At 35.5% G+C, this 27,015-nt stretch overlaps 22 non-coding genes across 22 annotated transcripts; 11 read left to right on the top strand and 11 right to left on the bottom strand.

Annotated features, from left to right (window-relative positions):
- The first annotated feature begins 4,044 nt into the window (after nt 1–4,044).
- On the top strand, nt 4,045–4,125 carry Trnal-uag (transfer RNA leucine (anticodon UAG)). The gene has a single exon. It is a non-coding gene; the product is annotated as a tRNA-Leu (tRNA).
- Nucleotides 4,126–4,605: 480 nt separating this feature from the next.
- On the bottom strand, nt 4,606–4,719 carry Trnal-caa (transfer RNA leucine (anticodon CAA)). The gene is made up of 2 exons: nt 4,682–4,719; nt 4,606–4,651 (listed from the first exon to the last, which is right to left on the bottom strand). It is a non-coding gene; the product is annotated as a tRNA-Leu (tRNA).
- Nucleotides 4,720–5,131: 412 nt separating this feature from the next.
- Nucleotides 5,132–5,212, top strand: Trnal-uag (transfer RNA leucine (anticodon UAG)). The gene has a single exon. It is a non-coding gene; the product is annotated as a tRNA-Leu (tRNA).
- A 992-nt stretch (nt 5,213–6,204) lies between these two features.
- On the top strand, nt 6,205–6,285 carry Trnal-uag (transfer RNA leucine (anticodon UAG)). Its single transcript has one exon. It is a non-coding gene; the product is annotated as a tRNA-Leu (tRNA).
- Nucleotides 6,286–6,765: 480 nt separating this feature from the next.
- On the bottom strand, nt 6,766–6,879 carry Trnal-caa (transfer RNA leucine (anticodon CAA)). The gene is made up of 2 exons: nt 6,842–6,879; nt 6,766–6,811 (listed from the first exon to the last, which is right to left on the bottom strand). It is a non-coding gene; the product is annotated as a tRNA-Leu (tRNA).
- Nucleotides 6,880–7,291: 412 nt separating this feature from the next.
- Trnal-uag (transfer RNA leucine (anticodon UAG)) lies at nt 7,292–7,372 on the top strand. The gene has a single exon. It is a non-coding gene; the product is annotated as a tRNA-Leu (tRNA).
- A 9,080-nt stretch (nt 7,373–16,452) lies between these two features.
- On the bottom strand, nt 16,453–16,566 carry Trnal-caa (transfer RNA leucine (anticodon CAA)). Its single transcript has 2 exons — nt 16,529–16,566; nt 16,453–16,498 (listed from the first exon to the last, which is right to left on the bottom strand). It is a non-coding gene; the product is annotated as a tRNA-Leu (tRNA).
- A 412-nt stretch (nt 16,567–16,978) lies between these two features.
- On the top strand, nt 16,979–17,059 carry Trnal-uag (transfer RNA leucine (anticodon UAG)). The gene has a single exon. It is a non-coding gene; the product is annotated as a tRNA-Leu (tRNA).
- Nucleotides 17,060–17,539: 480 nt separating this feature from the next.
- Trnal-caa (transfer RNA leucine (anticodon CAA)) lies at nt 17,540–17,653 on the bottom strand. Its single transcript has 2 exons — nt 17,616–17,653; nt 17,540–17,585 (listed from the first exon to the last, which is right to left on the bottom strand). It is a non-coding gene; the product is annotated as a tRNA-Leu (tRNA).
- A 2,435-nt stretch (nt 17,654–20,088) lies between these two features.
- Trnal-caa (transfer RNA leucine (anticodon CAA)) lies at nt 20,089–20,202 on the bottom strand. Its single transcript has 2 exons — nt 20,165–20,202; nt 20,089–20,134 (listed from the first exon to the last, which is right to left on the bottom strand). It is a non-coding gene; the product is annotated as a tRNA-Leu (tRNA).
- Nucleotides 20,203–20,614: 412 nt separating this feature from the next.
- Nucleotides 20,615–20,695, top strand: Trnal-uag (transfer RNA leucine (anticodon UAG)). The gene has a single exon. It is a non-coding gene; the product is annotated as a tRNA-Leu (tRNA).
- Nucleotides 20,696–21,175: 480 nt separating this feature from the next.
- On the bottom strand, nt 21,176–21,289 carry Trnal-caa (transfer RNA leucine (anticodon CAA)). Its single transcript has 2 exons — nt 21,252–21,289; nt 21,176–21,221 (listed from the first exon to the last, which is right to left on the bottom strand). It is a non-coding gene; the product is annotated as a tRNA-Leu (tRNA).
- Nucleotides 21,290–21,701: 412 nt separating this feature from the next.
- Nucleotides 21,702–21,782, top strand: Trnal-uag (transfer RNA leucine (anticodon UAG)). Its single transcript has one exon. It is a non-coding gene; the product is annotated as a tRNA-Leu (tRNA).
- A 480-nt stretch (nt 21,783–22,262) lies between these two features.
- On the bottom strand, nt 22,263–22,376 carry Trnal-caa (transfer RNA leucine (anticodon CAA)). Its single transcript has 2 exons — nt 22,339–22,376; nt 22,263–22,308 (listed from the first exon to the last, which is right to left on the bottom strand). It is a non-coding gene; the product is annotated as a tRNA-Leu (tRNA).
- A 412-nt stretch (nt 22,377–22,788) lies between these two features.
- On the top strand, nt 22,789–22,869 carry Trnal-uag (transfer RNA leucine (anticodon UAG)). Its single transcript has one exon. It is a non-coding gene; the product is annotated as a tRNA-Leu (tRNA).
- A 480-nt stretch (nt 22,870–23,349) lies between these two features.
- Trnal-caa (transfer RNA leucine (anticodon CAA)) lies at nt 23,350–23,463 on the bottom strand. Its single transcript has 2 exons — nt 23,426–23,463; nt 23,350–23,395 (listed from the first exon to the last, which is right to left on the bottom strand). It is a non-coding gene; the product is annotated as a tRNA-Leu (tRNA).
- A 412-nt stretch (nt 23,464–23,875) lies between these two features.
- Trnal-uag (transfer RNA leucine (anticodon UAG)) lies at nt 23,876–23,956 on the top strand. Its single transcript has one exon. It is a non-coding gene; the product is annotated as a tRNA-Leu (tRNA).
- A 480-nt stretch (nt 23,957–24,436) lies between these two features.
- Nucleotides 24,437–24,550, bottom strand: Trnal-caa (transfer RNA leucine (anticodon CAA)). The gene is made up of 2 exons: nt 24,513–24,550; nt 24,437–24,482 (listed from the first exon to the last, which is right to left on the bottom strand). It is a non-coding gene; the product is annotated as a tRNA-Leu (tRNA).
- Nucleotides 24,551–24,962: 412 nt separating this feature from the next.
- On the top strand, nt 24,963–25,043 carry Trnal-uag (transfer RNA leucine (anticodon UAG)). The gene has a single exon. It is a non-coding gene; the product is annotated as a tRNA-Leu (tRNA).
- Nucleotides 25,044–25,523: 480 nt separating this feature from the next.
- Trnal-caa (transfer RNA leucine (anticodon CAA)) lies at nt 25,524–25,637 on the bottom strand. The gene is made up of 2 exons: nt 25,600–25,637; nt 25,524–25,569 (listed from the first exon to the last, which is right to left on the bottom strand). It is a non-coding gene; the product is annotated as a tRNA-Leu (tRNA).
- A 412-nt stretch (nt 25,638–26,049) lies between these two features.
- Nucleotides 26,050–26,130, top strand: Trnal-uag (transfer RNA leucine (anticodon UAG)). The gene has a single exon. It is a non-coding gene; the product is annotated as a tRNA-Leu (tRNA).
- Nucleotides 26,131–26,610: 480 nt separating this feature from the next.
- On the bottom strand, nt 26,611–26,724 carry Trnal-caa (transfer RNA leucine (anticodon CAA)). Its single transcript has 2 exons — nt 26,687–26,724; nt 26,611–26,656 (listed from the first exon to the last, which is right to left on the bottom strand). It is a non-coding gene; the product is annotated as a tRNA-Leu (tRNA).
- Nucleotides 26,725–27,015: the final 291 nt, after the last annotated feature.

The raw sequence follows: 27,015 nt of genomic DNA, 5'->3' as shown, positions 1-27,015 counted from the left end.
AAACCGTTACACTTGACAGTACTCTGAATATCGGTATAAAAAATCCTAATCCAATTAATAAATTTACATCCAAAACCAAAACATTCTAATACTCTAATGAGATAATCATGAGACACTCTGTCAAAAGCTTTCTCTTGATCAAATTTTAAAATATACCCTTCTACACCATCATCTTCTACCATATTTATTACATCACGTACACTAGCTATTGTATCTGCAATATCTCTACCAGGTATACAACATGACTGACTATTTGATATTATCTTGCAAAGTACTGATTTGAATCTATTTGACATGACACGTGCTAAAATCTTGTAATCAACTTTCAACAATGAAATAGGTCTATAATTCTTTAAATCCCTTTTATCACCTTTTTTCTTATAAATAAGAGACAGTACACCATTTTTCATAGACCTTGATAAAGTGTTACATTTTTCAACGGCCTTAAATACCTTCAGTAAAATATCTTTTAAAACATGATAAAATTTACAATAAAACTCAACAGTTAGTCCATCAGATCCTGGACTCTTATTTTTAGACATTTTATGTAATGCAACAAAAATCTCTTCTTCAGTAATATCATTATCACATACTCCTCGATCAAAACTATCAACTTTTACATCTATATTTTGCAACAAAACCTCCATAGCATTTTTGTCTGTTTCTACACATGAATACAACTCATCATAAAACTTATACTGTATGTCTAATAAGCCATCAGTATCAGAAACAATATTTTTACCATCATGATCAAAAAGTTCTTTAATACTATTACTCTCTTGCTTATATTTCTCTAAGTTCAAAAAATATTTTGTACATTTATCATTTTCTGTAGCCCAAAAAGCCTTCGACCTCAATATAGCACCTTTACATTTCTCTTCCTCTAAATTGTTTAATTCAAGCTTTAAATTCTCATACCTTTCTACATTAATTTGTTCACCTTCAGCAATTCTCATACATATTCGCTGTATCTTATTTTGTATGCAATAATACTCTGCATTTTTCTCTTTTGCAATTTTCTTACTGAAAACTTGAGAGAATTTCTTAATTCTAAACTTTAAATTATCCCACCAAATTAAAACATCATCATCAAAAAGAGTACATTCCTTACTATCATTGATAATATTCAAAACAGTTGATACAAACTCATTATTATCTAACAATGTATTATTAAAAATCCACACACCCGGGCCTCTTTCTACATCATCAAAAACTATTCTCATTTCAACAAAAGAATGATCACTTAAAGTATTGTCTTTGTAATTTATATGTTGTACAAAACTTGACAAATTTCTAGAAATGAGAAAATAATCCAATCTTGATTGTTGTAAATAAAAATCACTTACTCGTTTCCATGAAAACGTTCTAACACAAGGATTTCTACATCTCCATACATCATATACATTGTTATCTGTCATCAAATTACATAATAAGTTATAACTCATATCATTCCTGTGTACAGATTTACCACATCTATCTAGGCTGGACAATGTTGTATTCCAATCACCTGATACAATTATATTCTCATAAGAACTAATATATTGATTGAGGAATGTAAAAAACTCACACCTTTCCTTAACAGAATTATATGCATAAATATTAAATATGTTATAAATACAACCTTCATGTTCAAATTGGACATGTAAAAATCTGCCCACATCATCTTTAAAAATAACTTTAACATTATTTTTAAACCTTTTGTTCACAAGAATAGCAACTCCTTGCCTTTTAGTACTACTATTAGAATATAAAACACAACCATCATAAATTCTATCAAAATTCAAAATGAAATCAACATCCCAGAACGTTTCTTGCAGTAACAAGGAATCAATCTTACTGTTATCAATGATTGATACATATTTCTTAAATTTATTGATATCTCTCAATCCATTACAATTGTTGCTTACTAATAGCACCATTGCAAAAATACAAACCAGAAATACAGAATTATAGATCTCCATTTTCGATATCTTTTTTGTTTGAATTATCTCTCATAGCATTACTGACATTTGGATAAAACTTCATCCTGTTCCTTCTCTTCTTTCCTTGAGATGGACCAGTTCCAGAGGAACCAGATAAACCATCCATTGACATTTGAGAGACATCCAAACCAGTGTCATTTTCACTGGAAGGGATGTCTGTGTCCATATCATCACTTTCTATATCAATACATTTATCATCATTTTTTACAAAGGTAATTTCTTCATCAGAGTCACACGATTTTGTTACTTCATCTCTCTGTCTTTTCTGTCCTTTGTTCTCTACACCTAATTGTTCTTTTCTATAAGACCCTTCATCTAAACCTTTTGTTGACTGGATGTTAACATCATGACAAGCCGTGGCCCCGACGACCAGCTGATCTTTTTCTGTGGTCCCGAAGACCACACTTGGTTTTACCGTTATATCATTCCTTTCACTGTTGGCCCCGAAGACCACATTTTCCACCTCTGAAGTCCCGAAGACTCCATTTTCTAATTCTGTAGTCCCAAAGACTACATTTTCATCACCTGCAGTGGCCCCTAAGGCCTCTTTATCATTTTGCATTGTGGCCCCGAAGACCACAATATCAGCCTCTTTGACATCAGTGACCACCATGTCACTATTATCCTTGACTTCCATTACAACAGAAAATGCTTTCATATTTCTATCTTCTTCTCCCTCTTTTGTCGTCTGCCCCTCTAAATGTAGCACCTGCATATCCATTCCACTTTCTGTTTCTTTTACTTCATCATCTGTATTGTCCTTAGTATCTGCCTTTTTACAGACACATCTGTCTAGTATCATACCACACTCAGCACACATGCATCTACAGTCACTCTTCTTTTTGTCACATGAAAAGCATGGACATTCACATGGCTCCTTGTAACAATAATTACATTTCCTGTCTTTTTTGCAAAAGCAAGCTCTCAAACGATTTCCACACTTCTCACATGGTGGTTCCTTACATTCTTTCCGTTTGTGTCCTTGTTTATCACAGCTATCGCAAATAAGTTGTGGACATTGTCTATATTTATGGCCTGGAGATCCACAAAAATTACAAAGCTGTATCTGATGATCATGTTTTACTCTAAAACTTCTCATCCCCATCCCCGTTTCAAACTTTATTGACCATGGTAGGGATTTCAAATTAGGTGGAAATTGTACTCGAACATAACGAGTTCCATCAGCAACGTCAGTTCCCGGATAAACATGCCTATATACTTGTGACAATGGCTTACAGTTCTTTTCTCTCAAAACATTCAGTATGGTTTCATCGTTAATATGCGCAGGTAAATGAATGAAAGAAACAATAACTGCATTTTGAAAGAGAAAATAACAGTCATAAAAATGCCCATCAACATTAAGTCCTTTTGTCAAAATATCTGCATTTTCCTCAGAGTCCATCGTTATAGTATAGGCACCCTCTAAATCATCAGGCACAACTGCCAGAACAGTATTCACTCCACAAACCTCTTCAGCAGCTTGTATAATTTTTGAAGCTTCCTTCGCAATATTAACAATTTTTACTGCACATTCTTTCTTGTAAATTTTCCTTGAATTCGTATACTTTTTCTGTCTTTCTCCATTTATTCCTCCATCATACTTTCGTGAATAATTTTTCCTATATTCGGACCTTTCCGGTGCTTTGTTTTCAGAACTCATTTCTGGTTCTAAGATGAAGCAACACGAAACAAATCAAACGCACCTTTCAAAACAAATCAAACGCACCTTTCCCCCCTTTTTCCTATGCTTAAAAAGCAGGAAAAGGGGTACAACACGCACCTATACGGATTAAAATCTATCAATCCAGGTCAATTAAAGTAAAGAACACACAAATAAATGTATATAATCACATTAAAACCGGTGAACTCACCGAAATGGCACATTTAACTGGAGCGGCAAAATGTAAACATCCTGCTAGGATATGTCCAAAACCCGAATCCATTATTGACCCATTTCAAACAATTATCGATACTGACGACTACTTAACCCCGACAGTGCATCACAGTTTGCCATAGACTATACATGTATAAATATTGAACATTTCTGACATTTAGACATCTAGGTAGCGTGGCCGAGCGGTCTAAGGCGCTGGTTTTAGGCACCAGTCTCATTGAGGCGTGGGTTCGAATCCCACCGCTGCCAATGATATTTTTCTTTTACTGACATTATTATCTGTCGACGCGGTCGTCCGGAGTACCACCCTACGTATTGATGTTACAGTCTTACGATCGGTTATTTGTGGTATATTACATCGGAACAGGACATACGTTAATATGCACAGAATGTTTTATCAGACCCGGCTAGACAAGTCTTTATTTCCATGTTGAAGACGGAATGACATTTATCTGGCAACATACTTTTCTTCCTTTGGTACATACATATGTGAAAATTAATATCAACAGCCAATGGTTCACTTCAATAGAGAAAGTAAGAGCAAAAACCGAAAGCTCGAGTCCAACAGTACAAATGAATAATAATAACACGCCAGAATAATTTCATTTCTTGAGAAAATTGTGTACAGACTGGCCTGAAAAGTCATTATTCGTCAATCTTATTTTTTCTTGATAACTGTTCACTGAGTTATCATTATACATATATAAAATTCATACGACAAAAACATAGTGTCAGGTGTGGGATTCGAACCCACGCCCACATTCGTGGACCAGAACACTCATCCTCACTGAAGGAAGGTATTACCCTTGAGTCTGGCGCCTTAGACCACTCGGCCAACCTGACTTAACATAATCAATCCAAATTTATGTATAAGTACTCCATCGGTTACATATTGGTTCACTGCAACGGGGAGATGTAAATGTTCACGTGTTTGGTCATCAAGATGAAAATAAATAAATTGCCGGAGAAGAAAGTTTGGAAATGAACTTTCAAATGTTCAAAGAAGACTAATCGTACTTTCTCTCCTCTCTAGATCAGAGACGGCAAGAGAGGAAAATGATAACTATTCATTTGTATCTAGGTCGTACGGCGTGTACACGACTTGTATCGTTCGAGTCCGTGTTTTCTCTCGACATTATTGACCCATTTCAAACAATTATCGATACTGACGACTACTTAACCCCGACAGTGCATCACAGTTTGCCATAGACTATACATGTATAAATATTGAACATTTCTGACATTTAGACATCTAGGTAGCGTGGCCGAGCGGTCTAAGGCGCTGGTTTTAGGCACCAGTCTCATTGAGGCGTGGGTTCGAATCCCACCGCTGCCAATGATATTTTTCTTTTACTGACATTATTATCTGTCGACGCGGTCGTCCGGAGTACCACCCTACGTATTGATGTTACAGTCTTACGATCGGTTATTTGTGGTATATTACATCGGAACAGGACATACGTTAATATGCACAGAATGTTTTATCAGACCCGGCTAGACAAGTCTTTATTTCCATGTTGAAGACGGAATGACATTTATCTGGCAACATACTTTTCTTCCTTTGGTACATACATATGTGAAAATTAATATCAACAGCCAATGGTTCACTTCAATAGAGAAAGTAAGAGCAAAAACCGAAAGCTCGAGTCCAACAGTACAAATGAATAATAATAACACGCCAGAATAATTTCATTTCTTGAGAAAATTGTGTACAGACTGGCCTGAAAAGTCATTATTCGTCAATCTTATTTTTTCTTGATAACTGTTCACTGAGTTATCATTATACATATATAAAATTCATACGACAAAAACATAGTGTCAGGTGTGGGATTCGAACCCACGCCCACATTCGTGGACCAGAACACTCATCCTCACTGAAGGAAGGTATTACCCTTGAGTCTGGCGGCCAACCTGACTTATCATAATCAATCCAAATTTATGTATAAGTACTCCATCGGTTACATATTGGTTCACTGCAACGGGGAGATGTAAATGTTCACGTGTTTGGTCATCAAGATGAAAATAAATAAATTGCCGGAGAAGAAAGTTTGGAAATGAACTTTCAAATGTTCAAAGAAGATTAATCGTACTTTCTCTCCTCTCTAGATCAGAGACGGCAAGAGAGGAAAATGATAACTATTCATTTGTATCTTGGTCGTACGGCGTGTACACGACTTGTATCGTTCGAGTCCGTGTTTTCTCTCGACATTATTGACCCATTTCAAACAATTATCGATACTGACGACTACTTAACCCCGACAGTGCATCACAGTTTGCCATAGACTATACATGTATAAATATTGAACATTTCTGACATTTAGACATCTAGGTAGCGTGGCCGAGCGGTCTAAGGCGCTGGTTTTAGGCACCAGTCTCATTGAGGCGTGGGTTCGAATCCCACCGCTGCCAATGATATTTTTCTTTTACTGACATTATTATCTGTCGACGCGGTCGTCCGGAGTACCACCCTACGTATTGATGTTACAGTCTTACGATCGGTTATTTGTGGTATATTACATCGGAACAGGACATACGTTAATATGCACAGAATGTTTTATCAGACCCGGCTAGACAAGTCTTTATTTCCATGTTGAAGACGGAATGACATTTATCTGGCAACATACTTTTCTTCCTTTGGTACATACATATGTGAAAATTAATATCAACAGCCAATGGTTCACTTCAATAGAGAAAGTAAGAGCAAAAACCGAAAGCTCGAGTCCAACAGTACAAATGAATAATAATAACACGCCAGAATAATTTCATTTCTTGAGAAAATTGTGTACAGACTGGCCTGAAAAGTCATTATTCGTCAATCTTATTTTCTCTTGATAACTGTTCACTGAGTTATCATTATACATATATAAAATTCATACGACAAAAACATAGTGTCAGGTGTGGGATTCGAACCCACGCCCACATTCGTGGACCAGAACACTCATCCTCACTGAAGGAAGGTATTACCCTTGAGTCTGGCGCCTTAGACCACTCGGCCAACCTGACTTATCATAATCAATCCAAATTTATGTATAAGTACTCCATCGGTTACATATTGGTTCACTGCAACGGGGAGATGTAAATGTTCACGTGTTTGGTCATCAAGATGAAAATAAATAAATTGCCGGAGAAGAAAGTTTGGAAATGAACTTTCAAATGTTCAAAGAAGAGTAATCGTACTTTCTCTCCTCTCTAGATCAGAGACGGCAAGAGAGGAAAATGGTAACTATTCATTTGTATCTTCGTCGTACGGCGTGTACACGACTTGTATCGTTCGAGTCCGTGTTTTCTCTCGACATTATTGACCCATTTCAAACAATTATCGATACTGACGACTACTTAACCCCGACAGTGCAAAACAGTTTGCCATAGACTATATATGTATAAATATTGAACATTTCTGACATTTTGACATCTAGGTAGCGTGGCCGAGCGGTCTATGGCGCTGGTTTTAGGCACCAGTCTCATTGAGGCGTGGGTTCGAATCCCACCGCTGCCAATGATATTTTTCTTTTACTGACATTATTATCTGTCGACGCGGTCGTCCGGAGTACCACCCTACGTATTGATGTTACAGTCTTACGATCGGTTATTTGTGGTATATTACATCGGAACAGGACATACGTTAATATGCACAGAATGTTTTATCAGACCCGGCTAGACAAGTCTTTATTTCCATGTTGAAGACGGAATGACATTTATCTGGCAACATACTTTTCTTCCTTTGGTACATACATATGTGAAAATTAATATCAACAGCCAATGGTTCACTTCAATAGAGAAAGTAAGAGCAAAAACCGAAAGCTCGAGTCCAACAGTACAAATGAATAATAATAACACGCCAGAATAATTTCATTTCTTGAGAAAATTGTGTACAGACTGGCCTGAAAAGTCATTATTCGTCAATCTTATTTTTTCTTGATAACTGTTCACTGAGTTATCATTATACATATATAAAATTCATACGACAAAAACATAGTGTCAGGTGTGGGATTCGAACTCACGCCCACATTCGTGGACCAGAACACTCATCCTCACTGAAGGAAGGTATTACCCTTGAGTCTGGCGCCTTTTTTTTTTTTATCTTTATTGAATAAAACAATACTATATATCAATGCAAATCACAATGTCTATAAAATCATAATATTACACAATTGAAGACTATACAATTTATCACAGTTTGAATAACAACACATCTTCTTCTAACATCACAATGGGATTGTCTCTCAAGAACTTTTTATGAAAGACTGAAAGTCTGTTTGTAGATTTACAATACATATAAAAATAACCAATGTAATGTCTCAGTGTGTATTTGAAATATGCAATTAGGTTAATACTTCGTGTACCATTTTTGAACATTTGTCTTTGTTTCATTATACACAGTCTTCCAATAGACAGCAAAAAATTAACAAAGTGAACATTTACACCCTTTACACTGGATGATACACCCAACAAAAATAACGTCATATAAGTATGTTCCTGTATTAAGTTCACCTCTGATTGTACAAATAGTGTCTCTAAAATATCAAATACGAAATCATGAAAGTTAACAAGTATGTCACATGTTAGAAAAATATGAAATAAATTTTCCTCTTCACAGTCACAGTTTTGACACACATTGCTGTCTATTATTCCTATTTTACATAGTTTAACATTAGTAAAAATCTTATTGTGACATAACTTGAAATCTAGATCAATACATTCAGATGGTTTCCAGAAACTATGTATCTGTTTCCAAACAAAACAGAAATCACTTTCATGAATATCACATTTTTCACACCAAAATTCATAACATTTAGGTTTAATAAAACACTTTTGTAACAGTAACGTATAAAATCTTTTTGTTTTACACAACGACATGTCACATACTTTATTGTCAAACTGAACATAGAATTGAGACAGATCATCATTTTTCACATTACATTTTGTCAAAACAACTTCTTTCCACTCGACAGGAATGTGATTCAATAATAACATATACAATTTTCTGACAATGTTAAAAGTAACATCTATTTCTTTTTCTCTCATCATATCAAAAATTGCATGAACTGGCAAAAATCCAGGTATAGCTTCATATGAAATATCTTTAATTTGAACAATACCAGCTTTTATGAAATATTCCCATTCTTTACCAGACACAAACTTAGAACTATTATAAAACAGTGGTTGATTATAAACATCAGAGTCTCCTATATTAAAAGTTATATCTTTTCTAATACACTGCCATGCTTCCAACATTTCTCTGTACACATGCGGTAAACATAATAAATCCTTTTTGTTTAAAAACAAAAATAGAACTGACCTCGAAAGATTCATACAATGCACTCTTCTCAAAAAATAGCTAAAGGTACTTTTCCAAATACAATTGCATTCAGGATTTAAAAATCTCCCTAAAAATTTTAATCTAAATGATAACATTTTTAAATATATATCTTGAAAATTCAAGCCACCATCTTGTTTCATACCAGTAATAGTAGCATATTGTACTAAATGAGATTTAGAATTCCACAAAAAATCAATACATATTTGTTTCAAATCTGTCAACACATTTTCAGGTATTGGAGAAACAGCTAATAAATACCAAATTCTAGATACCAATAAAGAAGAAATTACAATATTTCTTCCAGATAAAGTCAAACGTCTTTGTTTCCACATATTAACAATACATCTTATTTTTCTTATCTTATCCTTCCAATTCATATCATTACATACATCAATATCTACACCAACATAAACACCAAGAACTTGAATACATTTTTCACAAACTCTTAATCCAAGTACAGTCTTATCATCATCAGTCAAATTTCCTTTTCCAATACATAAAATTTCAGACTTACTTCTGTTAATCTTAGAACCTGATGCCCTGCTATATAAATCAAATACATCAAAGGTATATTTAATAGATTTTTTATCACTCAAACATAATGTAGTATCATCTGCATGTTGAAACAAAACTGCAGTTTCATTACTATAAGGTATACGTATACCATTAATATTACAATCTTTCTTTATTGTCATTGACAGTGGTTCTGCCGATAAAACATACAATAAAGCACTAATAGAGCATCCTTGCCTAATACCATTTCTAACTTTAAAATATTTTGTTAAAAAACCATTACACTTGACAGTACTTTGAATATCAGTATAAAAAATCCTAATCCAATTAATAAATTTACATCCAAAACCAAAACCTTCTAATACTCTAATGAGATAATCATGACTCACTCTGTCAAAAGCTTTCTCTTGATCAAATTTTAAAATATACCCTTCTACATCATCATCATCAACCATATTTATTACATCACGCACACTTGCTATTGTATCTGCAATATCTCTACCAGGTATACAACATGACTGGCTGTTTGAAATTATTTGACAAAGTACTGATTTAAATCTATTTGACATGACACGTGCTAATATCTTATAAACAACTTGTAACAATGAAATCGGTCTATAATTCTTTAAATCCCTTTTATCACCTTTTTTCTTATAAATAAGAGACAGTACACCATTTCTCATAGACCTTGATAAAGTGTTACTCTTTTCAACTGCCTTAAACACCTTCAGTAAAATATCCTTTAAAATATGATAAAATGTACAATAAAACTCCACCGTCAGTCCATCAGATCCTGGACTCTTATTTTTAGACATTTTATGTAATGCAACAAAAATTTCTTCTTCAGTAATATCACTATCACATACTCCTTGATCAAAATCATCAACTTTTACATCTATATTTTGCAACAAAACATCCATTGATTTTTTGTCTGTTTCCACACATGAATATAACTTACTATAAAACCTATATTGTAAGTCTAACAAACCATCAGTATCAGAAACAGTAGTATTATCATCAAAATCAATTAATTCTTTAATACAATTACTCTCTTGCTTGTACTTTTCTAAATTCAAAAAATACTTTGTACATTTATCGTTTTCTGTGGCCCAAAAAGCTTTTGATCTCAAAATAGCACCTTTACATTTCTCTTCTTCTAATACACTTAATTCTAACTTTAAGTTTTCATATCTTTCTACGTCTACATTTTCTCCTTCTGCAATTCTCATACATAACTTTTGTATCTTATTTTGTATACAATAATACTCAGCATTTTTCTCTTTTGCAATTCTCTTACTAAAAACTTGAGAGAATTTCTTAATTCTATATTTTAAATTATCCCACCAAATCAATACATCATCATCAAAAAGAGAACATTTCTTACTGTCATCAATAATATTAAACATATTTGTTACATAATCGTCATTATCCAACAATGTATTGTTAAAAATCCATACACCTGGACCTCTTTCTACTTCATCAAACACAACTCTCATTTCCACAAAAGAATGATCGCTTAAAGAAGTATCTTTATACTTTACATATTGTACAAAATTTGACAAATTTCTAGTAATGAGAAAATAATCCAATCTTGATTGTTGTAAATAAAAATCACTAACTCGTTTCCATGAAAAAGTTTTATCACCAGGGTTTCTAGTTCTCCACACATCATATAAATTGTTATCTGACATCAAACTACAAAGTAAATTATAACTCATATCATTTCTGTGTACAGTTTTACCAGATCTATCCAGATTTGACAAAGTTGTATTCCAATCACCCGATAAAATAATATTATCATAGGAACTAATATATTGATTAAGAAATGTAAAAAACTCACATCTTTCTCTAAAAGAGTTATATGCATAAATATTCAATATGTTATAAATACAACCTTCATGTTCAAATTGGACATGTAAAAATCTACCTTCATCATCCTTTGAAATCAATTTTACATTTTGTTTAAACCTTTTATGCACAAGAATAGCAACACCTTGTCTTTTAGTACTACTATTAGAATATAAAACATGACCGTCGTACATTCTATCAATATTCAAAATAAAATCATCATCCCAGAAGGTTTCTTGTAGTAACAAGAAATCAATCCTACTATTATCAATAATTGATACATATTTCTTAAATTTATTAACGTCTCTCAACCCATTACAATTGTTGCTTACAAACAGCACCATTGTAAAAATAAAAATATTGAAACATACATTAAACATCTCCATTGTTAATATTCTTTTGGCTGGATTTGTCTTTCTTAATATTATTTACATTCGGATAAAATTTCATCTTGTTCCTTCTTTTTTTACCTTCTACTGTACAAAATTCAGAAGCACTTACATCTGAGCTCCCAGAACAAGACAAACCAACCTCTGTTTCTAATGTGACATCGACTCCAGTGTTTTCACCACTGGAGATGGTGTCAGTGTCCATACCTTCACTAACAATATTATCTTCTTCAGCATTTTCTTTTACAATATGCTTATGTACAAAAACAGTTTCATCATCAGAGTCACCTGTTCTTGAAATATCATCTCTTTGTCTTTTCTGTCCTTTAGCGATTCCTTCAGTTGATTCATCTCCAGTAAGACCTTCACTACATTGTCTGTCAATGTTATCATCACATGTGGTCCCGAAGACCACATTAGAATCCTCTTTGGCCCCGAAGACCATATTATCATCACCAACGCTCAGATCAAGCTTTTCACCATCCGTCATGGTCCTAAGGACCATTTCATTTCTCTCCTCTGTAGTCCCGAAGACCACACTAACCCTGTTTTTATTGGCCCCAAAGGCCAAATCATCACTATTTTTATTGGCCCCGAAGACCAAATCATCATTCTTTTCTGTGGCGCCGAAGACCACATCATCAACTTCTACATTGGTCGCGCAGACCACACCCTTTGTTGATTTTTTCTCGCCGACCATATCTTCCTCTTCAGTAACTCGATCTGTAAAATCCCCATTTTCTTTCTCACTTTCCACTGAAAAATCTGCAATTTCAACTTCGTAATTTGTTTGATCATCCTCAACTCCATTCTCATTTAGTGTTGTTTCCTTTTTTTTATCCTTAATTACATGATCACTATCTTCCTTTCTGCAAATACACCTCTCAGTTACCAATCTACATTCTTTGCACTTACATTTGCAATCTTCCTTCATCTTGTCACAAGTGAAACAAGGACAAATGCATGTTTCCTTGTTGCAGTATTGACATTTCTTTTCTTTGCAAAAACAATGCCTAAGTCTTTTCTTGCAATATTCACACGGAGGTATCTTACACTCATGCTCTTTATGACCATGCTTATCACAGTTGAAACAGACTAGTTGTGGACATTGTCTGTACTTATGACCAGGAGATCCACAATAGTTACATAACTGCCTCTGATGGTCGTGTTTAACTCGAAAACTCCTTGTTCCTAATCCTGTGTCAAATTTCATTGACCAGGGAAGGGAAGTCATCCCATGAGGAAACTGAACTCGGACATACCTTGTCCCATCTGCAACTTCAGTTCCAGGATGAACATGTCTAAAAACTTGAGATAATGGTTTACAATTCTTTTCTATCAGTACATTAAGAATTGATTCATCACTAACATGAGCAGGCAAGTGAATAAATGAAACCACTACTGAGTTTTGAAAAACAAATAAACATTCATGAAATTTACTATCAATATTAACTCCCTTTGTTAATTTATCTGCATTTTCTTCACTGTCCATAGTTACACAATACGAATTTTCAATTTCATCCTGGACAACTGCTAAAACCGTATTTTCACCACAAACCTCCTCAGCAGCCTTAATGATTTTTGCTGGAGTTCCAGGTGCTTTCGGAATATTCATAATCTTAACCGCACATTCCTTCTTATATATCTTCTTTCTATTTGTGTACTTTCTTGGCCTATCTCCTTCCTTGCTACCATATACAAATGGCTTTGCATTTGAAAAGCGAGTTCCAGAACTTCCTGGCGCTCTGTTCTCCATATTCCAATTTGGTTTTAGGTTGAATCAGTAAAAGCGAATCAAACGCACCTTTCTCCCCCCTTTTTCCTGCACATAAATGGCAGGAAAAGGGGAAATATACGACAAAATTCGACAAGTGTCCTATCACTTTACATTAATGAAACAATATTAAGCATACGGAAATGTATCTGAACACATAGATATAGCTGAACTCACCAAAAAGACACATTCAACCGGAGCGGCAAAATGTAAACATCATCCCATGATATGTCCAACAACCCCAATCAAGACCGACCCTAGAGTCTGGCGCCTTAGACCACTCGGCCAACCTGACTTATCATAATCAATCCAAATTTATGTATAAGTACTCCATCGGTTACATATTGGTTCACTGCAACGGGGAGATGTAAATGTTCACGTGTTTGGTCATCAAGATGAAAATAAATAAATTGCCGGAGAAGAAAGTTTGGAAATGAACTTTCAAATGTTCAAAGAAGATTAATCGTACTTTCTCTCCTCTCTAGATCAGAGACGGCAAGAGAGGAAAATGATAACTATTCATTTGTATCTTGGTCGTACGGCGTGTACACGACTTGTATCGTTCGAGTCCGTGTTTTCTCTCGACATTATTGACCCATTTCAAACAATTATCGATATTGACGACTACTTAACCCCGACAGTGCATCACAGTTTGCCATAGACTATACATGTATAAATATTGAACGTTTCTGACATTTAGACATCTAGGTAGCGTGGCCGAGCGGTCTAAGGCGCTGGTTTGTGGGATTTGTGGGATTCTAAATCTCATTTAGTACAATATGCAACTATTACTGGTATGAAACAAGATGGTGGCTTGAATTTTCAAGATATATATTTAAAAATGTTATCATTTAGATTAAAATTTTTAGGGAGATTTTTAAATCCTGAATGCAATTGTATTTGGAAAAGTACCTTTAGCTATTTTTTGAGAAGAGTGCATTGTATGAATCTTTCGAGGTCAGTTCTATTTTTGTTTTTAAACAAAAAGGATTTATTATGTTTACCGCATGTGTACAGAGAAATGTTGGAAGCATGGCAGTGTATTAGAAAAGATATAACTTTTAATATAGGAGACTCTGATGTTTATAATCAACCACTGTTTTATAATAGTTCTAAGTTTGTGTCTGGTAAAGAATGGGAATATTTCATAAAAGCTGGTATTGTTCAAATTAAAGATATTTCATATGAAGCTATACCTGGATTTTTGCCAGTTCATGCAATTTTTGATATGATGAGAGAAAAAGAAATAGATGTTACTTTTAACATTGTCAGAAAATTGTATATGTTATTATTGAATCACATTCCTGTCGAGTGGAAAGAAGTTATTTTGACAAAATGTAATGTGAAAAATGATGATCTGTCTCAATTCTATGTTCAGTTTGACAATAAAGTATGTAACATGTCGTTGTGTAAAACAAAAAGATTTTATACGTTACTGTTACAAAAGTGTTTTATTAAACCTAAATGTTATGAATTTTGGTGTGAACAATGTGATATTCATGAAAGTGATTTCTGTTTTGTTTGGAAACAGATACATAGTTTCTGGAAACCATCTGAATGTATTGATCTAGATTACAAGTTATGTCACAATAAGATTTTTACTAATGTTAAACTATGTAAAATAGGAATAATAGACAGCAATGTGTGTCAAAACTGTGACTGTGAAGAGGAAACTTTATTTCATATTTTTCTAACATGTGACATACTTGTTAACTTTCATGATTTCGTATTTGATATTTTAGAGACACTATTTGTACAATCAGAGGTGAACTTAATACAGGAACATACTTATATGACGTTATTTTTGTTGGGTGTATCATCCAGTGTAAAGGGTGTAAATGTTCACTTTGTTAATTTTTTGCTGTCTATTGGAAGACTGTGTATAATGAAACAAAGACAAATGTTCAAAAATGGTACACGAAGTATTAACCTAATTGCATATTTCAAATACACACTGAGACATTACATTGGTTATTTTTATATGTATTGTAAATCTACAAACAGACTTTCAGTCTTTCATAAAAAGTTCTTGAGAGACAATCCCATTGTGATGTTAGAAGAAGATGTGTTGTTATTCAAACTGTGATAAATTGTATAGTCTTCAATTGTATAATATTATGATTTTATAGACATTGTGATTTGCATTGTTATATAGTATTGTTTTATTCAATAAAGATAAAAAAAAAAAAAATAAGGCGCTGGTTTTAGGCACCAGTCTCATTGAGGCGTGGGTTCGAATCCCACCGCTGCCAATGATATTTTTCTTTTACTGACATTATTATCTGTCGACGCGGTCGTCCGGAGTACCACCCTACGTATTGATGTTACAGTCTTACGATCGGTTATTTGTGGTATATTACATCGGAACAGGACATACGTTAATATGCACAGAATGTTTTATCAGACCCGGCTAGACAAGTCTTTATTTCCATGTTGAAGACGGAATGACATTTATCTGGCAACATACTTTTCTTCCTTTGGTACATACATATGTGAAAATTAATATCAACAGCCAATGGTTCACTTCAATAGAGAAAGTAAGAGCAAAAACCGAAAGCTCGAGTCCAACAGTACAAATGAATAATAATAACACGCCAGAATAATTTCATTTCTTGAGAAAATTGTGTACAGACTGGCCTGAAAAGTCATTATTCGTCAATCTTATTTTTTCTTGATAACTGTTCACTGAGTTATCATTATACATATATAAAATTCATACGACAGAAACATAGTGTCAGGTGTGGGATTCGAACCCACGCCCACATTCGTGGACCAGAACACTCATCCTCACTGAAGGAAGGTATTACCCTTGAGTCTGGCGCCTTAGACCACTCGGCCAACCTGACTTATCATAATCAATCTAAATTTATGTATAAGTACTCCATCGGTTACATATTGGTTCACTGCAACGGGGAGATGTAAATGTTCACGTGTTTGGTCATCAAGATGAAAATAAATAAATTGCCGGAGAAGAAAGTTTGGAAATGAACTTTCAAATGTTCAAAGAAGATTAATCGTACTTTCTCTCCTCTCTAGATCAGAGACGGCAAGAGAGGAAAATGGTAACTATTCATTTGTATCTTGGTCGTACGGCGTGTACACGACTTGTATCGTTCGAGTCCGTGTTTTCTCTCGACATTATTGACCCATTTCAAACAATTATCGATACTGACGACTACTTAACCCCGACAGTGCAAAACAGTTTGCCATAGACTATATATGTATAAATATTGAACATTTCTGACATTTTGACATCTAGGTAGCGTGGCCGAGCGGTCTAAGGCGCTGGTTTTAGGCACCAGTCTCATTGAGGCGTGGGTTCGAATCCCACCGCTGCCAATGATATTTTTCTTTTACTGACATTATTATCTGTCGACGCGGTCGTCCGGAGTACCACCCTACGTATTGATGTTACAGTCTTACGATCGGTTATTTGTGGTATATTACATCGGAACAGGACATACGTTAATATGCACAGAATGTTTTATCAGACCCGGCTAGACAAGTCTTTATTTCCATGTTGAAGACGGAATGACATTTATCTGGCAACATACTTTTCTTCCTTTGGTACATACATATGTGAAAATTAATATCAACAGCCAATGGTTCACTTCAATAGAGAAAGTAAGAGCAAAAACCGAAAGCTCGAGTCCAACAGTACAAATGAATAATAATAACACGCCAGAATAATTTCATTTCTTGAGAAAATTGTGTACAGACTGGCCTGAAAAGTCATTATTCGTCAATCTTATTTTCTCTTGATAACTGTTCACTGAGTTATCATTATACATATATAAAATTCATACGACAAAAACATAGTGTCAGGTGTGGGATTCGAACCCACGCCCACATTCGTGGACCAGAACACTCATCCTCACTGAAGGAAGGTATTACCCTTGAGTCTGGCGCCTTAGACCACTCGGCCAACCTGACTTATCATAATCAATCCAAATTTATGTATAAGTACTCCATCGGTTACATATTGGTTCACTGCAACGGGGAGATGTAAATGTTCACGTGTTTGGTCATCAAGATGAAAATAAATAAATTGCCGGAGAAGAAAGTTTGGAAATGAACTTTCAAATGTTCAAAGAAGATTAATCGTACTTTCTCTCCTCTCTAGATCAGAGACGGCAAGAGAGGAAAATGATAACTATTCATTTGTATCTTGGTCGTACGGCGTGTACACGACTTGTATCGTTCGAGTCCGTGTTTTCTCTCGACATTATTGACCCATTTCAAACAATTATCGATATTGACGACTACTTAACCCCGACAGTGCATCACAGTTTGCCATAGACTATACATGTATAAATATTGAACGTTTCTGACATTTAGACATCTAGGTAGCGTGGCCGAGCGGTCTAAGGCGCTGGTTTGTGGGATTTGTGGGATTCTAAATCTCATTTAGTACAATATGCAACTATTACTGGTATGAAACAAGATGGTGGCTTGAATTTTCAAGATATATATTTAAAAATGTTATCATTTAGATTAAAATTTTTAGGGAGATTTTTAAATCCTGAATGCAATTGTATTTGGAAAAGTACCTTTAGCTATTTTTTGAGAAGAGTGCATTGTATGAATCTTTCGAGGTCAGTTCTATTTTTGTTTTTAAACAAAAAGGATTTATTATGTTTACCGCATGTGTACAGAGAAATGTTGGAAGCATGGCAGTGTATTAGAAAAGATATAACTTTTAATATAGGAGACTCTGATGTTTATAATCAACCACTGTTTTATAATAGTTCTAAGTTTGTGTCTGGTAAAGAATGGGAATATTTCATAAAAGCTGGTATTGTTCAAATTAAAGATATTTCATATGAAGCTATACCTGGATTTTTGCCAGTTCATGCAATTTTTTATATGATGAGAGAAAAAGAAATAGATGTTACTTTTAACATTGTCAGAAAATTGTATATGTTATTATTGAATCACATTCCTGTCGAGTGGAAAGAAGTTATTTTGACAAAATGTAATGTGAAAAATGATGATCTGTCTCAATTCTATGTTCAGTTTGACAATAAAGTATGTGACATGTCGTTGTGTAAAACAAAAAGATTTTATACGTTACTGTTACAAAAGTGTTTTATTAAACCTAAATGTTATGAATTTTGGTGTGAACAATGTGATATTCATGAAAGTGATTTCTGTTTTGTTTGGAAACAGATACATAGTTTCTGGAAACCATCTGAATGTATTGATCTAGATTACAAGTTATGTCACAATAAGATTTTTACTAATGTTAAACTATGTAAAATAGGAATAATAGACAGCAATGTGTGTCAAAACTGTGACTGTGAAGAGGAAACTTTATTTCATATTTTTCTAACATGTGACATACTTGTTAACTTTCATGATTTCGTATTTGATATTTTAGAGACACTATTTGTACAATCAGAGGTGAACTTAATACAGGAACATACTTATATGACGTTATTTTTGTTGGGTGTATCATCCAGTGTAAAGGGTGTAAATGTTCACTTTGTTAATTTTTTGCTGTCTATTGGAAGACTGTGTATAATGAAACAAAGACAAATGTTCAAAAATGGTACACGAAGTATTAACCTAATTGCATATTTCAAATACACACTGAGACATTACATTGGTTATTTTTATATGTATTGTAAATCTACAAACAGACTTTCAGTCTTTCATAAAAAGTTCTTGAGAGACAATCCCATTGTGATGTTAGAAGAAGATGTGTTGTTATTCAAACTGTGATAAATTGTATAGTCTTCAATTGTATAATATTATGATTTTATAGACATTGTGATTTGCATTGTTATAGTATTGTTTTATTCAATAAAGATAAAAAAAAAAAAAATAAGGCGCTGGTTTTAGGCACCAGTCTCATTGAGGCGTGGGTTCGAATCCCACCGCTGCCAATGATATTTTTCTTTTACTGACATTATTATCTGTCGACGCGGTCGTCCGGAGTACCACCCTACGTATTGATGTTACAGTCTTACGATCGGTTATTTGTGGTATATTACATCGGAACAGGACATACGTTAATATGCACAGAATGTTTTATCAGACCCGGCTAGACAAGTCTTTATTTCCATGTTGAAGACGGAATGACATTTATCTGGCAACATACTTTTCTTCCTTTGGTACATACATATGTGAAAATTAATATCAACAGCCAATGGTTCACTTCAATAGAGAAAGTAAGAGCAAAAACCGAAAGCTCGAGTCCAACAGTACAAATGAATAATAATAACACGCCAGAATAATTTCATTTCTTGAGAAAATTGTGTACAGACTGGCCTGAAAAGTCATTATTCGTCAATCTTATTTTCTCTTGATAACTGTTCACTGAGTTATCATTATACATATATAAAATTCATACGACAGAAACATAGTGTCAGGTGTGGGATTCGAACCCACGCCCACATTCGTGGACCAGAACTCTCATCCTCACTGAAGGAAGGTATTACCCTTGAGTCTGGCGCCTTAGACCACTCGGCCAACCTGACTTATCATAATCAATCCAAATTTATGTATAAGTACTCCATCGGTTACATATTGGTTCACTGCAACGGGGAGATGTAAATGTTCACGTGTTTGGTCATCAAGATGAAAATAAATAAATTGCCGGAGAAGAAAGTTTGGAAATGAACTTTCAAATGTTCAAAGAAGAGTAATCGTACTTTCTCTCCTCTCTAGACCAGAGACGGCAAGAGAGGAAAATGGTAACTATTCATTTGTATCTTGGTCGTACGGCGTGTACACGACTTGTATCGTTCGAGTCCGTGTTTTCTCTCGACATTATTGACCCATTTCAAACAATTATCGATATTGACGACTACTTAACCCCGACAGTGCATCACAGTTTGCCATAGACTATATATGTATAAATATTGAAAATTTCTGACATTTAGACATCTAGGTAGCGTGGCCGAGCGGTCTAAGGCGCTGGTTTTAGGCACCAGTCTCATTGAGGCGTGGGTTCGAATCCCACCGCTGCCAATGATATTTTTCTTTTACTGACATTATTATCTGTCGACGCGGTCGTCCGGAGTACCACCCTACGTATTGATGTTACAGTCTTACGATCGGTTATTTGTGGTATATTACATCGGAACAGGACATACGTTAATATGCACAGAATGTTTTATCAGACCCGGCTAGACAAGTCTTTATTTCCATGTTGAAGACGGAATGACATTTATCTGGCAACATACTTTTCTTCCTTTGGTACATACATATGTGAAAATTAATATCAACAGCCAATGGTTCACTTCAATAGAGAAAGTAAGAGCAAAAACCGAAAGCTCGAGTCCAACAGTACAAATGAATAATAATAACACGCCAGAATAATTTCATTTCTTGAGAAAATTGTGTACAGACTGGCCTGAAAAGTCATTATTCGTCAATCTTATTTTCTCTTGATAACTGTTCACTGAGTTATCATTATACATATATAAAATTCATACGACAGAAACATAGTGTCAGGTGTGGGATTCGAACCCACGCCCACATTCGTGGACCAGAACTCTCATCCTCACTGAAGGAAGGTATTACCCTTGAGTCTGGCGCCTTAGACCACTCGGCCAACCTGACTTATCATAATCAATCCAAATTTATGTATAAGTACTCCATCGGTTACATATTGGTTCACTGCAACGGGGAGATGTAAATGTTCACGTGTTTGGTCATCAAGATGAAAATAAATAAATTGCCGGAGAAGAAAGTTTGGAAATGAACTTTCAAATGTTCAAAGAAGAGTAATCGTACTTTCTCTCCTCTCTAGACCAGAGACGGCAAGAGAGGAAAATGGTAACTATTCATTTGTATCTTGGTCGTACGGCGTGTACACGACTTGTATCGTTCGAGTCCGTGTTTTCTCTCGACATTATTGACCCATTTCAAACAATTATCGATATTGACGACTACTTAACCCCGACAGTGCATCACAGTTTGCCATAGACTATATATGTATAAATATTGAAAATTTCTGACATTTAGACATCTAGGTAGCGTGGCCGAGCGGTCTAAGGCGCTGGTTTTAGGCACCAGTCTCATTGAGGCGTGGGTTCGAATCCCACCGCTGCCAATGATATATTTCTTTTACTGACATTATTATCTGTCGACGCGGTCGTCCGGAGTACCACCCTACGTATTGATGTTACAGTCTTACGATCGGTTATTTGTGGTATATTACATCGGAACAGGACATACGTTAATATGCACAGAATGTTTTATCAGACCCGGCTAGACAAGTCTTTATTTCCATGTTGAAGACGGAATGACATTTATCTGGCAACATACTTTTCTTCCTTTGGTACATACATATGTGAAAATTAATATCAACAGCCAATGGTTCACTTCAATAGAGAAAGTAAGAGCAAAAACCGAAAGCTCGAGTCCAACAGTACAAATGAATAATAATAACACGCCAGAATAATTTCATTTCTTGAGAAAATTGTGTACAGACTGGCCTGAAAAGTCATTATTCGTCAATCTTATTTTCTCTTGATAACTGTTCACTGAGTTATCATTATACATATATAAAATTCATACGACAAAAACATAGTGTCAGGTGTGGGATTCGAACCCACGCCCACATTCGTGGACCAGAACACTCATCCTCACTGAAGGAAGGTATTACCCTTGAGTCTGGCGCCTTAGACCACTCGGCCAACCTGACTTATCATAATCAATCCAAATTTATGTATAAGTACTCCATCGGTTACATATTGGTTCACTGCAACGGGGAGATGTAAATGTTCACGTGTTTGGTCATCAAGATGAAAATAAATAAATTGCCGGAGAAGAAAGTTTGGAAATGAACTTTCAAATGTTCAAAGAAGAGTAATCGTACTTTCTCTCCTCTCTAGACCAGAGACGGCAAGAGAGGAAAATGGTAACTATTCATTTGTATCTTGGTCGTACAGCGTGTACACGACTTGTATCGTTCGAGTCCGTGTTTTCTCTCGACATTATTGACCCATTTCAAACAATTATCGATATTGACGACTACTTAACCCCGACAGTGCATCACAGTTTGCCATTGACTATATATGTATAAATATTGAAAATTTCTGACATTTAGACATCTAGGTAGCGTGGCCGAGCGGTCTAAGGCGCTGGTTTTAGGCACCAGTCTCATTGAGGCGTGGGTTCGAATCCCACCGCTGCCAATGATATTTTTCTTTTACTGACATTATTATCTGTCGACGCGGTCGTCCGGAGTACCACCCTACGTATTGATGTTACAGTCTTACGATCGGTTATTTGTGGTATATTACATCGGAACAGGACATACGTTAATATGCACAGAATGTTTTATCAGACCCGGCTAGACAAGTCTTTATTTCCATGTTGAAGACGGAATGACATTTATCTGGCAACATACTTTTCTTCCTTTGGTACATACATATGTGAAAATTAATATCAACAGCCAATGGTTCACTTCAATAGAGAAAGTAAGAGCAAAAACCGAAAGCTCGAGTCCAACAGTACAAATGAATAATAATAACACGCCAGAATAATTTCATTTCTTGAGAAAATTGTGTACAGACTGGCCTGAAAAGTCATTATTCGTCAATCTTATTTTTTCTTGATAACTGTTCACTGAGTTATCATTATACATATATAAAATTCATACGACAAAAACACAGTGTCAGGTGTGGGATTCGAACCCACGCCCACATTCGTGGACCAGAACACTCATCCTCACTGAAGGAAGGTATTACCCTTGAGTCTGGCGCCTTAGACCACTCGGCCAACCTGACTTATCATAATCAATCTAAATTTATGTATAAGTACTCCATCGGTTACATATTGGTTCACTGCAACGGGGAGATGTAAATGTTCACGTGTTTGGTCATCAAGATGAAAATAAATAAATTGCCGGAGAAGAAAGTTTGGAAATGAACTTTCAAATGTTCAAAGAAGATTAATCGTACTTTCTCTCCTCTCTAGATCAGAGACGGCAAGAGAGGAAAATGGTAACTATTCATTTGTATCTTGGTCGTACGGCGTGTACACGACTTGTATCGTTCGAGTCCGTGTTTTCTCTCGACATTATTGACCCATTTCAAACAATTATCGATATTGACGACTACTTAACCCCGACAGTGCATCACAGTTTGCCATAGACTATATATGTATAAATATTGAAAATTTCTGACATTTAGACATCTAGGTAGCGTGGCCGAGCGGTCTAAGGCGCTGGTTTTAGGCACCAGTCTCATTGAGGCGTGGGTTCGAATCCCACCGCTGCCAATGATATTTTTCTTTTACTGACATTATTATCTGTCGACGCGGTCGTCCGGAGTACCACCCTACGTATTGATGTTACAGTCTTACGATCGGTTATTTGTGGTATATTACATCGGAACAGGACATACGTTAATATGCACAGAATGTTTTATCAGACCCGGCTAGACAAGTCTTTATTTCCATGTTGAAGACGGAATGACATTTATCTGGCAACATACTTTTCTTCCTTTGGTACATACATATGTGAAAATTAATATCAACAGCCAATGGTTCACTTCAATAGAGAAAGTAAGAGCAAAAACCGAAAGCTCGAGTCCAACAGTACAAATGAATAATAATAACACGCCAGAATAATTTCATTTCTTGAGAAAATTGTGTACAGACTGGCCTGAAAAGTCATTATTCGTCAATCTTATTTTTTCTTGATAACTGTTCACTGAGTTATCATTATACATATATAAAATTCATACGACAAAAACACAGTGTCAGGTGTGGGATTCGAACCCACGCCCACATTCGTGGACCAGAACACTCATCCTCACTGAAGGAAGGTATTACCCTTGAGTCTGGCGCCTTAGACCACTCGGCCAACCTGACTTATCATAATCAATCTAAATTTATGTATAAGTACTCCATCGGTTACATATTGGTTCACTGCAACGGGGAGATGTAAATGTTCACGTGTTTGGTCATCAAGATGAAAATAAATAAATTGCCGGAGAAGAAAGTTTGGAAATGAACTTTCAAATGTTCAAAGAAGATTAATCGTACTTTCTCTCCTCTCTAGATCAGAGACGGCAAGAGAGGAAAATGGTAACTATTCATTTGTATCTTGGTCGTACGGCGTGTACACGACTTGTATCGTTCGAGTCCGTGTTTTCTCTCGACATTATTGACCCATTTCAAACAATTATCGATATTGACGACTACTTAACCCCGACAGTGCATCACAGTTTGCCATAGACTATATATGTATAAATATAGAAAATTTCTGACATTTAGACATCTAGGTAGCGTGGCCGAGCGGTCTAAGGCGCTGGTTTTAGGCACCAGTCTCATTGAGGCGTGGGTTCGAATCCCACCGCTGCCAATGATATTTTTCTTTTACTGACATTATTATCTGTCGACGCGGTCGTCCGGAGTACCACCCTACGTATTGATGTTACAGTCTTACGATCGGTTATTTGTGGTATATTACATCGGAACAGGACATACGTTAATATGCACAGAATGTTTTATCAGACCCGGCTAGACAAGTCTTTATTTCCATGTTGAAGACGGAATGACATTTATCTGGCAACATACTTTTCTTCCTTTGGTACATACATATGTGAAAATTAATATCAACAGCCAATGGTTCACTTCAATAGAGAAAGTAAGATCAAAAACCGAAAGCTCGAGTCCAACAGTACAAATGAATAATAATAACACGCCAGAATAATTTCATTTCTTGAGAAAATTGTGTACAGACTGGCCTGAAAAGTCATTATTCGTCAATCTTATTTTTTCTTGATAACTGTTCACTGAGTTATCATTATACATATATAAAATTCATACGACAAAAACACAGTGTCAGGTGTGGGATTCGAACCCACGCCCACATTCGTGGACCAGAACACTCATCCTCACTGAAGGAAGGTATTACCCTTGAGTCTGGCGCCTTAGACCACTCGGCCAACCTGACTTATCATAATCAATCTAAATTTATGTATAAGTACTCCATCGGTTACATATTGATTCACTGCAACGGGGAGATGTAAATGTTCACGTGTTTGGTCATCAAGATGAAAATAAATAAATTGCCGGAGAAGAAAGTTTGGAAATGAACTTTCAAATGTTCAAAGAAGATTAATCGTACTTTCTCTCCTCTCTAGATCAGAGACGGCAAGAGAGGAAAATGGTAACTATTCATTTGTATCTTGGTCGTACGGCGTGTACACGACTTGTATCGTTCGAGTCCGTGTTTTCTCTCGACATTATTGACCCATTTCAAACAATTATCGATATTGACGACTACTTAACCCCGACAGTGCATCACAGTTTGCCATAGACTATATATGTATAAATATAGAAAATTTCTGACATTTAGACATCTAGGTAGCGTGGCCGAGCGGTCTAAGGCGCTGGTTTTAGGCACCAGTCTCATTGAGGCGTGGGTTCGAATCCCACCGCTGCCAATGATATTTTTCTTTTACTGACATTATTATCTGTCGACGCGGTCGTCCGGAGTACCACCCTACGTATTGATGTTACAGTCTTACGATCGGTTATTTGTGGTATATTACATCGGAACAGGACATACGTTAATATGCACAGAATGTTTTATCAGACCCGGCTAGACAAGTCTTTATTTCCATGTTGAAGACGGAATGACATTTATCTGGCAACATACTTTTCTTCCTTTGGTACATACATATGTGAAAATTAATATCAACAGCCAATGGTTCACTTCAATAGAGAAAGTAAGAGCAAAAACCGAAAGCTCGAGTCCAACAGTACAAATGAATAATAATAACACGCCAGAATAATTTCATTTCTTGAGAAAATTGTGTACAGACTGGCCTGAAAAGTCATTATTCGTCAATCTTATTTTTTCTTGATAACTGTTCACTGAGTTATCATTATACATATATAAAATTCATACGACAAAAACACAGTGTCAGGTGTGGGATTCGAACCCACGCCCACATTCGTGGACCAGAACACTCATCCTCACTGAAGGAAGGTATTACCCTTGAGTCTGGCGCCTTAGACCACTCGGCCAACCTGACTTATCATAATCAATCCAAATTTATGTATAAGTACTCCATCGGTTACATATTGATTCACTGCAACGGGGAGATGTAAATGTTCACGTGTTTGGTCATCAAGATGAAAATAAATAAATTGCCGGAGAAGAAAGTTTGGAAATGAACTTTCAAATGTTCAAAGAAGATTAATCGTACTTTCTCTCCTCTCTAGATCAGAGACGGCAAGAGAGGAAAATGGTAACTATTCATTTGTATCTTGGTCGTACGGCGTGTACACGACTTGTATCGTTCGAGTCCGTGTTTTCTCTCGAC

This window comes from Perna viridis, chromosome 6, assembly GCF_037379345.1.
Source record: "Perna viridis isolate PV_CMFRI_1.1 ecotype Kerala chromosome 6, ASM3737934v1, whole genome shotgun sequence".
Classification (NCBI taxonomy): Eukaryota; Metazoa; Mollusca; class Bivalvia; order Mytilida; family Mytilidae; genus Perna; species Perna viridis.
This window is presented reverse-complemented; position numbering and strand designations above follow the sequence as displayed.